Source organism: Sus scrofa, chromosome 1, assembly GCF_054392235.1.
Source record: "Sus scrofa isolate SSC_HxYL_T2T_F1_AM1 chromosome 1, Sscrofa_HxYL_maternal_Yorkshire_Landrace_v2.0, whole genome shotgun sequence".
Lineage (NCBI taxonomy): Eukaryota > Metazoa > Chordata > Mammalia > Artiodactyla > Suidae > Sus > Sus scrofa.
In genome coordinates, this window is record NC_139383.1 from 119,652,652 (window position 1) to 119,666,174 (window position 13,523).

Below are 13,523 nucleotides of genomic sequence, written 5' to 3' on the forward strand. Positions count from 1 at the left end.
AGAGTACAAACCAATTTGTCCTCAACTCCCTCCATTTTCCTACTGCCTGTCTTTGTCTCTGTCCCACAAAGCATCAGCTATTGATTTCAGTTGATATTTGGAAGTCAGGAGGTTATAGGCCAGGAAAATGAGAGTGTGTTACTGTCAGAGCCATGCAGGTCCCCCATCTTCCAGCTCCTGGCCCAGGGCTCTTCTTCTTTCAATTACCTTGGAACCCTTGGTGTTCAGTGGCCCAGGGCTGGCATTTTCCCTCACCTGAACTCTCAGGAAGAACACATCTCCCCATCAGCCTCCCAAAGAGTTCAGCCAGGAGCCCATTGCCTTGCCTCTCATCTGCCTTTCTTTTCTTTCTTTTCTTTTTTCTTTTTTGGTCTTTTTGCCTTTAGGGCCACACCTGTGGCATATGGATGTTCCCAGGCTAAGGGTCAGCTGCCAGCCTAAACCACAGCAACTTGGGATCCGAACTTCATCTGCAACCTATATGCCACAGCTTATGGCAACGCCAGATCCTTAACCCAATGAGCAAGGCCAGGGATCGAACCCACATCTTCATGGATGCTAGTCAGGTTCGCTAACCACTGAGCCACAATAGGAACTCCTGCTCCTCATCTGTCTTGACTAATACTTTATTCATTGCAATCTGCCACAAGGAAACCACCTAAGATTTGTTCAACAAAATAGGATCAGTGCATCCCCACTGAGTAGACTTAATAGAACCTATGATTATTTTACTTCCCCCACCCCCACCATTGTCATTGATACTGTTATTCTTTTCCTTTTTTAAAAAAAAAAAAAAAAAAAAAAACAGCCACACCTGTGGCATATAGAAGTTCACTGAATAGGGGTCAAGTCTGAGCTGCAGCTGCTGGTCTATGCCACAGCCATAGCAACACCCATGGAGCAAGGACAGGGATCAAACCTTCATCCTTCCAGAGAGAGCATCAGGTTTTTAACCTGCCAAGTCACTGCTGGAACTCCAATGTTGTCATTCTTAAAAATCCCAATGCTTTTTAAGTCATTTTTTACATACATTATTCTGGTTGATCCTCAGAAAGCTTTATGCAGCAGGTGTGGAATTATTACCCTTCTTAAATAGATGTAATAAGCATAAACCTATGCAGCAACTCCCCTCAGCTCACACAGCAAGGCCAAGGTGGAGCAGAATCTGGCACCCAGGTCCCAGACTTCTGGCTGGGATTCTGGGCCACGCCTCACTCAAGGCACCAGTGCTCTTGAGGGAAAATCAAGCACCAGCTCTTGGCATAGCTCTTTGCAATTCCTCTTCAGCTCCATCCACCATCCCTGTGCATACTTGCAGGCCTCTTTCTTCCAGGAATGATTACGCAGAAAATGGGAGCTGACAGTGATAGATGGACTTTTCCATTTTCTGCTAACGCGGCTATGAAGTCAGAGCCCATTTTAATGAATGTCCATTAAGGTCAAATTTGGAAAGCAGGTATTAAGAGTCATTGCCGCTAATTACACCCTGAGAGCTCTATTTGTATTTTCAAATTGGATAAAAAGGTTAGTAAAATGGAACGTTTCAGCACAGACTGGCTCCCGGTTTGCTCTCCAAGTTTTCGGAAATGATCAGCTGCCCAAACTTGCTGAGAAATAATGTTCTGTCTTATTTCTGCCTTATGCCCCACAGGTGAGCCAGTGCACGAGGAGTGGCTGCCTCTTGAATCCTGTCAGTCTCTGGCAGATCCGATTACATCTGGGACCCTTAAGAGTACTTGAAGCAAAAGGCTCTGGTCTATTTTAATCCTGCTCCTTCTAGAAACTAGAAACTGTAAGGAGAGTCTTCCTGCTGACAGGTGGCTCCATAAAAGTCGTCCATCTGCTGCTAATTATGGCAGAGAGAAAATTCACACAGCCCCGTTTTCAGTTTATTTGCTAAAGATCTCCAAAGGTGTAACTGTCTTCCAGATCACAAGGCCATTCACAGCATTACATCTATAGAGTCTGTTAATTATTTAAATAATTTAAAACCCAGGACAGCAGGGAGCGTTTAACAGAACTCGGACTGGGTGTGGGGTGGTTTGATGCTCTACAGTGGCAGAGGAGGGTAGTCTATTTTCACAGCTTACAGAGTCTTACACTCATAGGGTTTTGTTTTTCTCCTTCCCCCTTTTTCCCCAAGGGAAACTCAGAGAGGGGCTGAATTAGGCAGAATCAGCCCTGTTTCAATCTTGAATTGTTTTGATTCCCAAGCACCAGTTCACCTCTGTCTCCTAACTGTAGTCTCATCAGGAAAATGGGTATGATCTTCCAACTACCCCCACCCAGAAGGCTGCTGTGATCTTGGAATAGTGCCACTTATTAGAAAGTGCAGGATATGAGTAATAGAGAATGTAAAGATTTTTAGACCCAATAAATAAATAGAAATGATTAAGTCTGATAGACCAGATAATGAAACAGTAGAAAAACAGTTTTCCTTCCATGTAGTTTTCTTCCATGTAGTTTTCTTCCAACTTTCTACTGAGTTGTCTACATCAGCAGAATCTGAAAACTCCTTCTTTATCTGGGATGTATATAGATAGATAAATATGCCTTTGTTTACTTTTATATAACAATGATAAGTTCACATTATATTTAAGTCATTGGTTATGGATCCATCTCCCTCTACTAATCCAGGATTGCTTTGAGGATGGGAACAATGTCTTATCCTATTTATTCATATTTATGCTCCTAGTGCCTAGCAGAGCCTGATACATAGTGGATGTTTAATGTATGTTGAGTTGAAGAGCCTAGACATTAACGAAATGAAACAAATGTGATTCTACTTTATGATGAAGTTTTATTCAGCATTAACCTTAATAACTGGCACTGAATCTGTCAAATTCAATCATTTTTGACATATTTGACAATTTTTATGCAAGTGCTAGGAATTCTATAAAATCCTTTTCTGAAAGACTTATAGCTCCAAGTTGGGTGTGATGAGCTGGAACCCTCCTGATTTGTTCTCTAGATTCTGTTCTTGGCCATTGTGCCTTACCCTCTACCTGAGTCTGGTTTTCAGGTATAAAATGAGGGTAGGATAGGGTAAACCGGGTGACATTGACTATTCCATGTTGGCTTTTAACTGGAAAGTTAGAAACTGATTTATAGTCAAGTAATTTGTAGAGAATATGCAGAAGGAGCACAACCAAAATGGAGAAATTCTACGTGCAAATGGTAGCATGATGATACAATGGTGATGGCAGAGGAGGAGTCTCCCACACCAGGCAAAAGCTGTGCTAAGTCACCCCTGATTCTATCTGGCTCAGTCATTGCATTGTATTTTGGATATCTTTTAACTTAAATGATATTGTTGGAATATAGTCCATATGGTTTTCCTTATATTGAGGTTCCCATGGAGGGTTGGTTGGGAAAATAAGTTTTGCTAAAAATGATGTCAATCCAGATAAAAAGGAAAAAGTCTGAAAAAGGGCTTGGGAAAGGATTGGCTGACTAGTGAAAATATTTTTATTCCATGTTTTCTTATTAGATAAACCTGGTTACCTTAGTTGTTGATTTTATTTCTAAAAATGCTTTCTTCTGCTCTGCTCTTTGCAGGCTGTCTACTTCTGGTCATTCAATGCCCCTCTGTTCTTGGAAATGTTACATGGGCATAGAGGCTGCAAAGCAGCCACTAAGTTGGGATTGGTCTCCTTGTCCCTTGACATTGTGGGGGATCACAGTTTTGAAATCAGTTGCCTCACTCACCTGGCTTTTAGCACCTCCTGTTCCCATCTCACCAGTTTCTGGCCTCATGACCCCCATCCCTTGAAATTGAGCCTCACTTGGCCTCGCTTCTCTGGCTTTTGTCCTTGTTTTCTGTTCTTGGTTTCACCCTAAACAGCCCACAGGCCTGCCAGGTAACCTCCTCCCTTCTCTGTAATCACTGAAAGCTGTGCTTCTCTCCTGGCCCTTCTGGCCCCATGAGTAGACTTGGGCAAGAAGGAGGTAGGCAAGCCTCGTGATTCTTCCTGCAACCTCTCCCACCTTCCAGTGTTTCCATTCTTCCTTGTACTGTTTTATAAGTCCCCGTGGCAGGATTTTCCGAAGCCCGATTGTCCTCAAAGGCTTACATATTTGACTGCAAGACAAATTATTTTAGCTTTCTTCCTCCTTTCCCTATAGTTAATTATAAGACTTGAAGGAACTAAAAGGGGGTTCCTACTTTTAAAAAGATTGGGAAATATTTGACTCATAATCTGCTTATCATGAGCTGATACTCATTACATATTATTGTATAATCTTCCTTATTTATTGATATGCCTTCCTCACTAGGTGGTCACTTGGTTCCTTAGGTGAATCCTTCTCTCTTGTGTCTCTCACGTGTGGCACAGTGTCCACACATACTATGGGGTTATGAAGTGTTCATTATAAAGTCACCATAACCTATCCATCCACTCCCCTTGAGTGCTATTGCTGCCACGAAACAGCTGCTGAGAATCAGCCCCTTCTCTGTCCTCATTACTTCAAGATGAGATACTTTTAGAAACCAAGGCCAGTAAGGTTGTAGTTTTGTTTCTCAGGTGGAGTTATGGGTGAGAGTCCACCTTACTATGGTATAATGATGGCTTATGTAGCCTCAATAACTATTTTGGGGTGATTTTCTATTAGAGAAAAGATGATTTCTGTGATCAAGTGAAGTATTTATGTGTGCAAAAAGGAGTTTTTTGGTCATTTTTTGTGGGTTGATGTTTTGAGAAAATACCTACATTGTCACTACTCTGAGGAACTATTGCCAAGGTACATTTTGCTTTGCTAGTGTAGAAATGGCCTTTATGAAACCAAGAAGAATTTCTTGGCAATCCTGAATCAAAATGTCCTTGCCAGAACCAAATTTGGGGAATTGCATTTTTTCCCTCACTAATTAACTCCATTGTTTGAATAGGAAAGGACTATTCCTTCCAGCCCAGAACACTGTCTCTGTTCAGGAAGATGGCTTTGAAATGGTTTCACGATGAAGGCTAGGATTTGTCCTCATCCAGCCTCCCTTGTCACCACAGTTTCAAGATGACTGACCCTGTTTTTGAAGGTCAGTAGGTTGGAATCAAAACTGTTATATAGAGTTAGAAGTGACATCAAAAGAGTGCCGAAGAAGACAAAAGGATTTTTATGATCCTCATCTGATGGAGGAAGTCTCACTGAGGTCTCCAGGCTCATCACAGTTAGAAAGCAGGAAAAACCAAGATTAGCATACAGGTCTTTTTTCTCCTGGTCCAGGCAAAGTCCTTCTAACTGGCTCAAGTGAAACTCACATCCTTGAAACTGATCTCCTTAGAAGTTTGGTAACCAGCCAAGTTCATCAGTCATAAATTCTGAAACTTGTATCAGCTCCTTCACCTTCCTAGTGCATAGCTGAAGAGACACTTTGAACCTGAAGTAGAGAACATAGTCAACAGTCTGTGATCTTTGGCTAGGAAATCTAAAATTACTTCCTCTATATTAATGCAAATTATTATAATTAACACTGGTGATATATTTAACTGTGTTCTATGTGCATTAAGCTTTGGAAAAATAGCTATAAATATTTTGGTATTTTGTGATAGTAAATTAATTGCGGTACTGACTTAAGAATGATTTAGAATCTTGTTGATCTGTCAGCTCATTTCCCCAAATAATTTTGCCCCTTTGGGCCTGAAAAAAAAGTCACCAAAGATACCTTTGGCTTTGACAGATGCTCTTCTGTTGATCTGTCATCCCATATTGAAGCTTTTAATGTTCAAGAAGAGTGTGAAAGACATTAGTTTGACCTTTCAGAAAGCTAATAGGAGGAGGGATAATAGCAAGCCACCCTTTTCTATTCTCATAAGATTTCCTGTCTCACTTCACCCACGAATATTAACTGAGCATAAGACATGGGATCTAGGGTCAGACATATCCTGCTCAAAATATGCTCTAACAACAGCTTCAAGACTGTCAGTGCTGACACCAAAAGGGTAGGAACAGAAACCAAAAAAAAAAAAAAACCAAAAAAAAAACCACCTCTTATAGAGCCTCATCATATTTTGTTCAGTGATTAATGTATAATTTATCATCTTCAATTAATATCTATTCTTGATTCAGTAAGTTTCCTCTTTGACTCCTGCCTGTATGAAGAAGAATATCCTTTTATCTATTTCTTCTGAATCTATTCTTGTGAAGACCCCATGCACTGTTCTCTCTTTTGGTGTTGCTGTTTTAATTAGTGTGTGTGGGGGGGATGCTGAAGAAGGGTAGTTGATGCTCCAGCCACTGCTAGATGTGGTCATCATGAGAACATTATGCCCATGTCCATGAAGTTGTCTCCTGTTGTTTCCAAAGTTGCTAGATTCTGGGGTGCTGAGTTGGTAAGAGAGTTGGAGCAAATGTTTCCTTCCCAGTGTTGTGATTCCTTTTCACCAGCATCCATCCAGCACAACAACTGGTACCCACATCGTTGTTCTTCCTCAGCATTTCCTTCCTGATGATGCCAGTATTGTGTTGATTTTTTTAAGTAGCAGTACATTGATCAGTACCTTTTGGAAACAGTGATTTTTAAATCCATTGTTTAGTTTATAACATGTTCCTAGTGTATTAGGAGAGGATCTTCCCATTTAAGATTTATGAGGAGTTCCCGTCGTGGCTCAATGGTTAACGAATCTGACTAGGAACCATGAGGTTGCGGGTTCGGTCCCTGCCCTTGCTCAGTGGGTTAACGATCCGGCGTTGCCGTGAGCTGTGGTGTAGGTCACAGACGCAGCTCGGATCCTGCATTGCTATGGCTGTGGTGTAGGCCAGCGGTTATAGCTCCGATTAGACCCCTAGCCTGGGAACTCCATATGCCATGGGAGCGGCCCTAGAAAAGGCAAAAAGACAATAAAATAAAATAAAATAAAATAAAATAAAATAAAATAAAAAGATTTATGAAGTACTATTTAAGAGACTGGACTGTGGTCTAAGAACTTGGATGTTAAGAATAGTTTTATTCATGATTTTTATACCGCATAGTGCCTGAAATAGTATTTACAACATATATATATATTCAAAATTTTCTAAATTAAACTGAACAGAAGAAATTACTATGGCCTTCTGTGGTCATCAACATATCTAATAAAAGATGGATAAATTCATTTTAGAAAAGATGCTGACACATGATAGTGAGAGATGAGGTCATTCATGGCTCCAGTGGATAATTCATTATTTCATCATTTAACACTTATTTACTGCATTCCTGTTATGCTGCAGGCATTGTGCTAAGTTGAAGGAAATTAGAATGTAGTATGAAATTACTTTGGGGCAATCAGAATTATTTTTTAAAATATTTTAAAATTCCTTGTTGAGGTATAATCTGCATAGCATAAAATATATACATCATATGTGTACAGCTAGATATACTTTTTGTATTCATGTACCAAGGTCCAGATCAAGATACAGAATATTTTAACCCCTCCAAAAAGTTCCTTCAATGCCCCTTCCCTATTAATTACCCTTGCTATAGAACTAACCATATTCTCACTTCTACCAGTATATATTGCTTTTCTGTTTATGAACTTTATATAAATGGAATCATATAGTACATACTTTTTGTGTCTACCTTATTTTGCTTAACATATTGTTTTTGAGATTAACCCATGTTGTTGCATGTATCATTAGTTTTTCTTTTTAAATTAATTGATGTAGTATATTTCCAGAATTATTTTTTGACCTTTTCCCAAATGGCACTGGGAAATACTCTGGGAGATGGTCATGGCTACAACATACTTTTAAAATCTCCCTAGAGCCACCCTCCAAAAAACCCACAGTAACTAGGATAACAAAACCCAAAACCCATGTACGATGTCTACAACAAAACTAAGTGAAAAGGTATCCTCACAAATGCCAAATAATGATCAGTATTAACTGGTCCAGCATGGTAAGGAGAAGGTAGACGGGAAAAAAGATGGGGCTTATTGTGATTTGAGTGAGAATCCCCAAGCTGACAACAGACACTCACTAGGAAGCTCAGCAAGCTAATCCAGAGAGAGCAGGCAAAACTGGAACAGAGGTTAGCAAACTAGAATTCATGGGCTTGTGTTGCCAAAGAAGTCTAGGACCTATGTGCTTTTGATGTTAAGCATCTCAGTCCTCCTTACATGATTCCCCTAGGGAAGAGAAACTTCTGTGAGTAGAGTTGCAATTGGTTAGATTAGGGACAATAGGAACAAAGAAAAGAAGAAAAAAGTAGGGAAGAGAAGCACAATCAGCACATTTCAGGAAATACGAGGGCAAATGATTTTGAGCACTTAACAAAAATAACAGAAAAGGGGGCTGTAGAGCTAATGGATCTAAGACCGTTCTGGTTCATCTTCCCTTTCCAACACAGAAAAACTTACTTCCCTTAAAACAAGAAATGGAAGAGAATTATTGACAAATCCCATATAAATTATTATTATAAAGGAAAAAACCAATCCTATAAAAATTACTATAAAGACCCCATAAAAATCAATATAGATAATCAAAGAAACCAGAAATGCATGCCCCAAAATTAGACATAAATTGTAAAGTGATATTTTAAAAGAGATGTGAGAAAACAAGATATAAAAGAACAACCAAAATATGAATTAGAAAAATTCAGGAATTATATGAACTGAGAGGAGAGAAAAGGAAGTTTGAACAAAGATCTATCTAAACTGAGAAAATAATTATAAATAATTTAAAATATTACTTTAGAAATGAAGATTGGATGAGTAGGAACACAAGAGTGAATAAACACCACAGAAAATTCCTTAAGTAATATAGAAGATGGAGGAGAGGGAAAAAAAGTTTAAATAAAAAATAAATTGAGGAGTTACCACTGTGGTGCAGTGGGTTAAGAACCTGACTGCAGTGGCTCAGCTCCCTCTGGAGATGCAGGTTCAATCCCTGGCCCAGCACAATGGGTTAAGGATCCAGCATTGCCATAGTTGTGGCTTGGGTCATAGCTGTGCCTTGGATTCAGTCTTTGGCCTGGGAACTTCCATATGCCACAGATGTGGCCATAAATTTTTTTTTAATTGAAAAATAAAATAGATTAGAAAGAAAGTGGTACAGAAGTTCCCATTGTGGCTCAGTGGTTAACAAATCTGACTAGGAACCATGAGGTTGCAAGTTCAATTCCTGGCCTTCCTCAGTGGGTTAAGGATCTGGTGTTGCCGTGAGCTGTGGCATAGGTTGCAGATGCAGCTCAGATCTCACATTGCTGTGGCTGTGGCATAGGCCGGTGGCTACAGCTCCAATTAGACCCCTAGCCTGGGAACCTCCATATGCCGCAGGTGCAGCTCTAGAAAATATGAAAAAAAAAAGAAAAAGAAAGAAAGTGGTACAGAAGATAGGCAGTGAGGATCCAATATGAGTATAATAGAAGTCCCTCCCCAAAGAAACCAAAGCATGGAAAGTAAATAATATTAAAAACTCTAATTCATATAAACTTTCCTGATATAAAAGGTAAATAAAAAAATATACACTAAAAACCCCCACATTTATTTTTCTGGGAAAATCAATCCACTTTGGCCAAATTCACTACTAAAAATGAAAAGAAAAGGCCTCTTTGACCATCCAAACCATGATACTGAGTCAGTCACAAGAGAGGGTGAAAAATCAGATTGTCTTACATCTTTTCAAAAGCAGTGCTTTTCAATATGAAAACAATGGAGAAACATATTTAGGATACTCAAGAAGATAAGCAGTGAACCAAGGAATTTATACCCAACCAACTCATCTTCATGTATAAAGATTGTAGCAATATGTTGAAGACATACAAGAATTCAGGGAACAGCTAAGGAATACACCCAATGACTGAAGAGACATTGTCATAAGGATTGATGTCTAGCAGTACTAACAGACTTGTGAAGATAAAATTACACGTGCATTCCTCTGCGTTTCTTCTGAAAACAAAAGGCTGGAGTACAAAAGAACCTTTCAAGCAAACCCGAAACATAAGTTCAAGTACAGTCAAGGATAAACCAACGTATTCAACTAGTTCAGGTACTTCATCATTGAAGACAAATTTACCATGACCGACTCTTCTTTAGGGTAACTGTTGGTTGTGTAAGACGAAACTCCAAGTGCCACAATGGAGGAGTAGCCATAGGTCAGTATCTATGAATTGTTAGCTGCACTTCACTTTTATAAAGATCCATTCACAGAACACCTGCAGAGAGTTCCCAGAAGATCTGTATTAACAGGCTATACCCAGAGACATCTTCTGCCAACAACCACCGTAGGCAAACTTTCCCTTAGGTGACTACTTATGGAAGTGGATATTAGCCTCTTCTGAAAGAATAAGAATTTATTCTATAGAATCATGAAAAGTAAGGGCATTGGTACCCTTTGGTTAAGACCCGGACCAGTTATGCAATCAGATTGTTTGGGGCACAGGTGACACATTTAAGGTGTTGTCTACAGAACTGTGAGGAGTTTCTGAGTTTGGAACTTATTCCTCCTGTGAATGCCTACCTGTAATCTGAACACCTGGAGCATACACATGACATTTTGAATTGTGCTACCTGACTTTGCTTTAAAAAGCTACACTCTCCCATTGTGACAATACTTCCAACTGGTTAAGCACATCTAACTTGGAATGAGTGGGATTGAATGACTGCTTCAAGCATAGTATTCTACTTCTTGTCTACATTCTGCCCTAGGCATCCCATTTCCGTTGGAATGACAGTCTGGGGCATTTGAAAAAGTTGTGGTGCCTTGTTGCATGTCATTGGTCCCCTAATCCAAGGGTTGTTGTCATTGCCAGATAGTATTGCTTGTGGAAAGATAGGACACGGTCTTTGAAACTAACGGACTACATTTTGCTGAATAACTTTTTCCTTGTTTTATTTACCCCCAATAAGGATAATTTTGAAATACTCTAAAAATAATTATATTGGATACAACTTTCCTTTTGGAACTGAACTGAAATAACCATGTCAAAAGCCAACAAACAGATGGTAAACTTTCTGTTTCTGCTGACTTGGGCTAGATTTTTCTGAAAGCAGATGAGGGGTTTCATGCCCTAAGATCTCAGTGTCTTCCGGTACCTCTCAACTGCAACAGATTCGGGTCATTCACCGAAGACCCATATTTATTTCTAATCTACATAATCTCAGTGTTATTTCACTGTTTAATTACTGTAAATGACTGACACCAGGAGTGCTGAAACATGAACCTGAATCTATGGAAAACTCTTAAATTCTGGTGTTAATGAGCCCAACATCATTTCTGATTTTTTTCTCAAACTTTGTTTCTGTTTCATGGTGTTGGGTCCTGTAAGCTCTTAGTGTTTGTTTTCCTGGATGATTTCAGAACCATATACTGCTTATAAGGTAAGCTAAAAGTCTGTCAGGTCTGTATGCTTGTGGCTTCAGTTTTCGTAGTTCCTGGGCAGACCAGAGGTAGTTCATGACATCCTTTCTGATTCTTTCTTTCCATCCTGATGTTGGCTCTTTCTCTCAGGGCTACTGTCCCTCCGCAACTCAACATCATTGATTTAAGACATTCTGTTCGGTGTTTGCTAGACAGGTTCATGTTTCTATCGTAATCCTTGTTCTGACTATCTTGTATATGATGGGATGATAGATCCCTCCTTTTTATTTTGAAGATGAGGAAGACTCAAGTTTGTTAAGGTGGTAACTTGCAGAGTCAAGACTGGAGTATGGAGGCTTTGAAACCAAAGCATCTGATGGTGGCTCCTGAGAGCAACATTTATAAGCAAAGGACAAGCTCTTCCTCATGACCTATTTGTTTTCATTCCCCCACCCCACACCCACTGGGGATTGACCTTCACTGTTCTCTTCACAGCCTCAATCCTATCGGTCCTTAAAACTCCAATAATAGCTTAGTCTCTGCCATAAGCCTTTCCACCTCCTCGTCTCTCTCCCTCTTTCTGTGTGTGCGTGTGTCTCTCTCTTTCATACTTAAATCTTTTACTTCAGCCCCAGTCTCATGATCTCCTCCTCAGCCATCCTCTGGTTTGAGGGGAGGGGCAGGGAACATGATGCTGGCTGTCTGGATTGACTTGCCCAAGTCTTAGGAACGCCCCATGTCTGTTTCCACACCCCTAGTCCAAGCCCAGCAGACCCCAGAAAGAATGGCTCAGATGCCAATGGGAGTTCCCGTTCCTCCCAGTAGAGTCCCAGCTTCCAGAAACTGGATGAAACTGGGCAGGAACAACCCCTTACACCCTCGACCTTAGACCCACAAAGTTTGCTACTTTGTAGGAAATGCTCTCCTGCCTTCAAGTGTTGTGCTCTAAAAAGTCAGAGAGGGTTGCAAGAAGCCCTACTTAACCCGCACAGACCGCTTGTCTCGGTGCCGTTTCGCTGAGCCCTTGGTTATTTTTACTCTCTCCAAGCTTCTTCCCATTCTTCAGGTGCTGGGCGAAGTGGCGTTCATTTGGCTTTGCTTCTGACACAAGATAAACGAGCTTGGGGCCCTCGGCGATTCACTCTGGCTGCCAGGGGGTTCCAAAATAGCAAACTATTTTTCATAACAGCAACGTGATATGAAGGGAGATGCAGCAGGTGCATTCAGATTCCCCATCGCTGTCTGGGGCGCGTGGTGGAGGGAGAGGATTCATTAAAGTTTGTGCTTGTGTCCAGGAAAAAGAAGGGCCCCCTCTCACAGTGGCCATTTCCCTTTGGCTGGGTCAAGGTCTCGCCTCCTGAAGGCGTATCTCGTCCTTGGCCAAGGTGGAAGTGGAATAAAACAGCAGCCCGGGCACCCCCCAAAGAGTTCTGTGCCTTTTTTTTCCCCTTTCCTTGTAGCAAGATAAGGTTACGGATGTGAATATCTACTGAGCATTTTTTTTTAACATGATCTTGTGTGTTAAGCAAAAGAGCAAGATTTCTTAAAAGTTTCAAATATTTGACATTTTAGTTCATTAAATGTGCGGTCATTTCAGAAAGTTTAAAGGGTAAATTTCTTTTCTGTTCTCCCTGTTTCCACCGATGTAAAGGTGAAAGATCAAACTGACATCGCCTCAGTGAGCTTCTCTCTCATGCTCTCAACTCATTAGAAAAAAGCTTCTACTTTCACAGCACTAGTCAGTAATAAAAAGTTGGTCCCCAGACCTCCATCTAATGCTTTCCCCTTATCCCCCATCATGAATTATGCACATGTTTTTAGGGTGGAAATTATAATAAAGCAAAGAGTATTTTAATTTCTATTTGCATGTACTGTGAGTTTCTTTTTGATGTTTCTCCCCTCATCAAGTTAATAGATCTTCCTGCTTGGAAATGAACTAAAAATAAATTGAAGTATATGTTAGAATAATAATAATAATAGGAGCTTTCCAAAATTGAAGTGAGGCTAGGGGACACATTTTTTGGTAGAAATGTCCAGAGTCAGGGCCAGAGCACAAGCAAGCAAGTACTATAAGCACTAGCTACGTGCTAGTGAGCTGTAATTGAGTGTGGAAGGCACTGCATTCTGTCTTATAATACATCTTAATTTAAACATTTCTTTTCCCAGGGGACCACTGGGTATGTGGTGCATGAATAAATAAATGCCATGACTTATTTTGAAGGTCCCAATCATAATACAATTATATGCATTGCAAA

The 13,523-nt window shown here is 40.2% G+C and overlaps 1 long non-coding RNA gene across 6 annotated transcripts in view; it reads left to right on the forward strand.

The window, feature by feature from the left end:
- Positions 1-13,523, forward strand: part of LOC110260990 (uncharacterized) — a 523,917-nt gene that overhangs the window by 179,368 nt on the left and 331,026 nt on the right. Inside the window, exon 6 of one of the 6 annotated variants that reach the window (XR_014810053.1) lies at positions 1,652-5,512. The exons of the other annotated variants lie outside the window; for them this stretch is intronic. This is a non-coding gene — a long non-coding RNA (uncharacterized LOC110260990). Of the gene's footprint in view, positions 1-1,651; positions 5,513-13,523 lie in introns of those variants that run through there. 6 annotated transcript variants of the gene reach the window in all.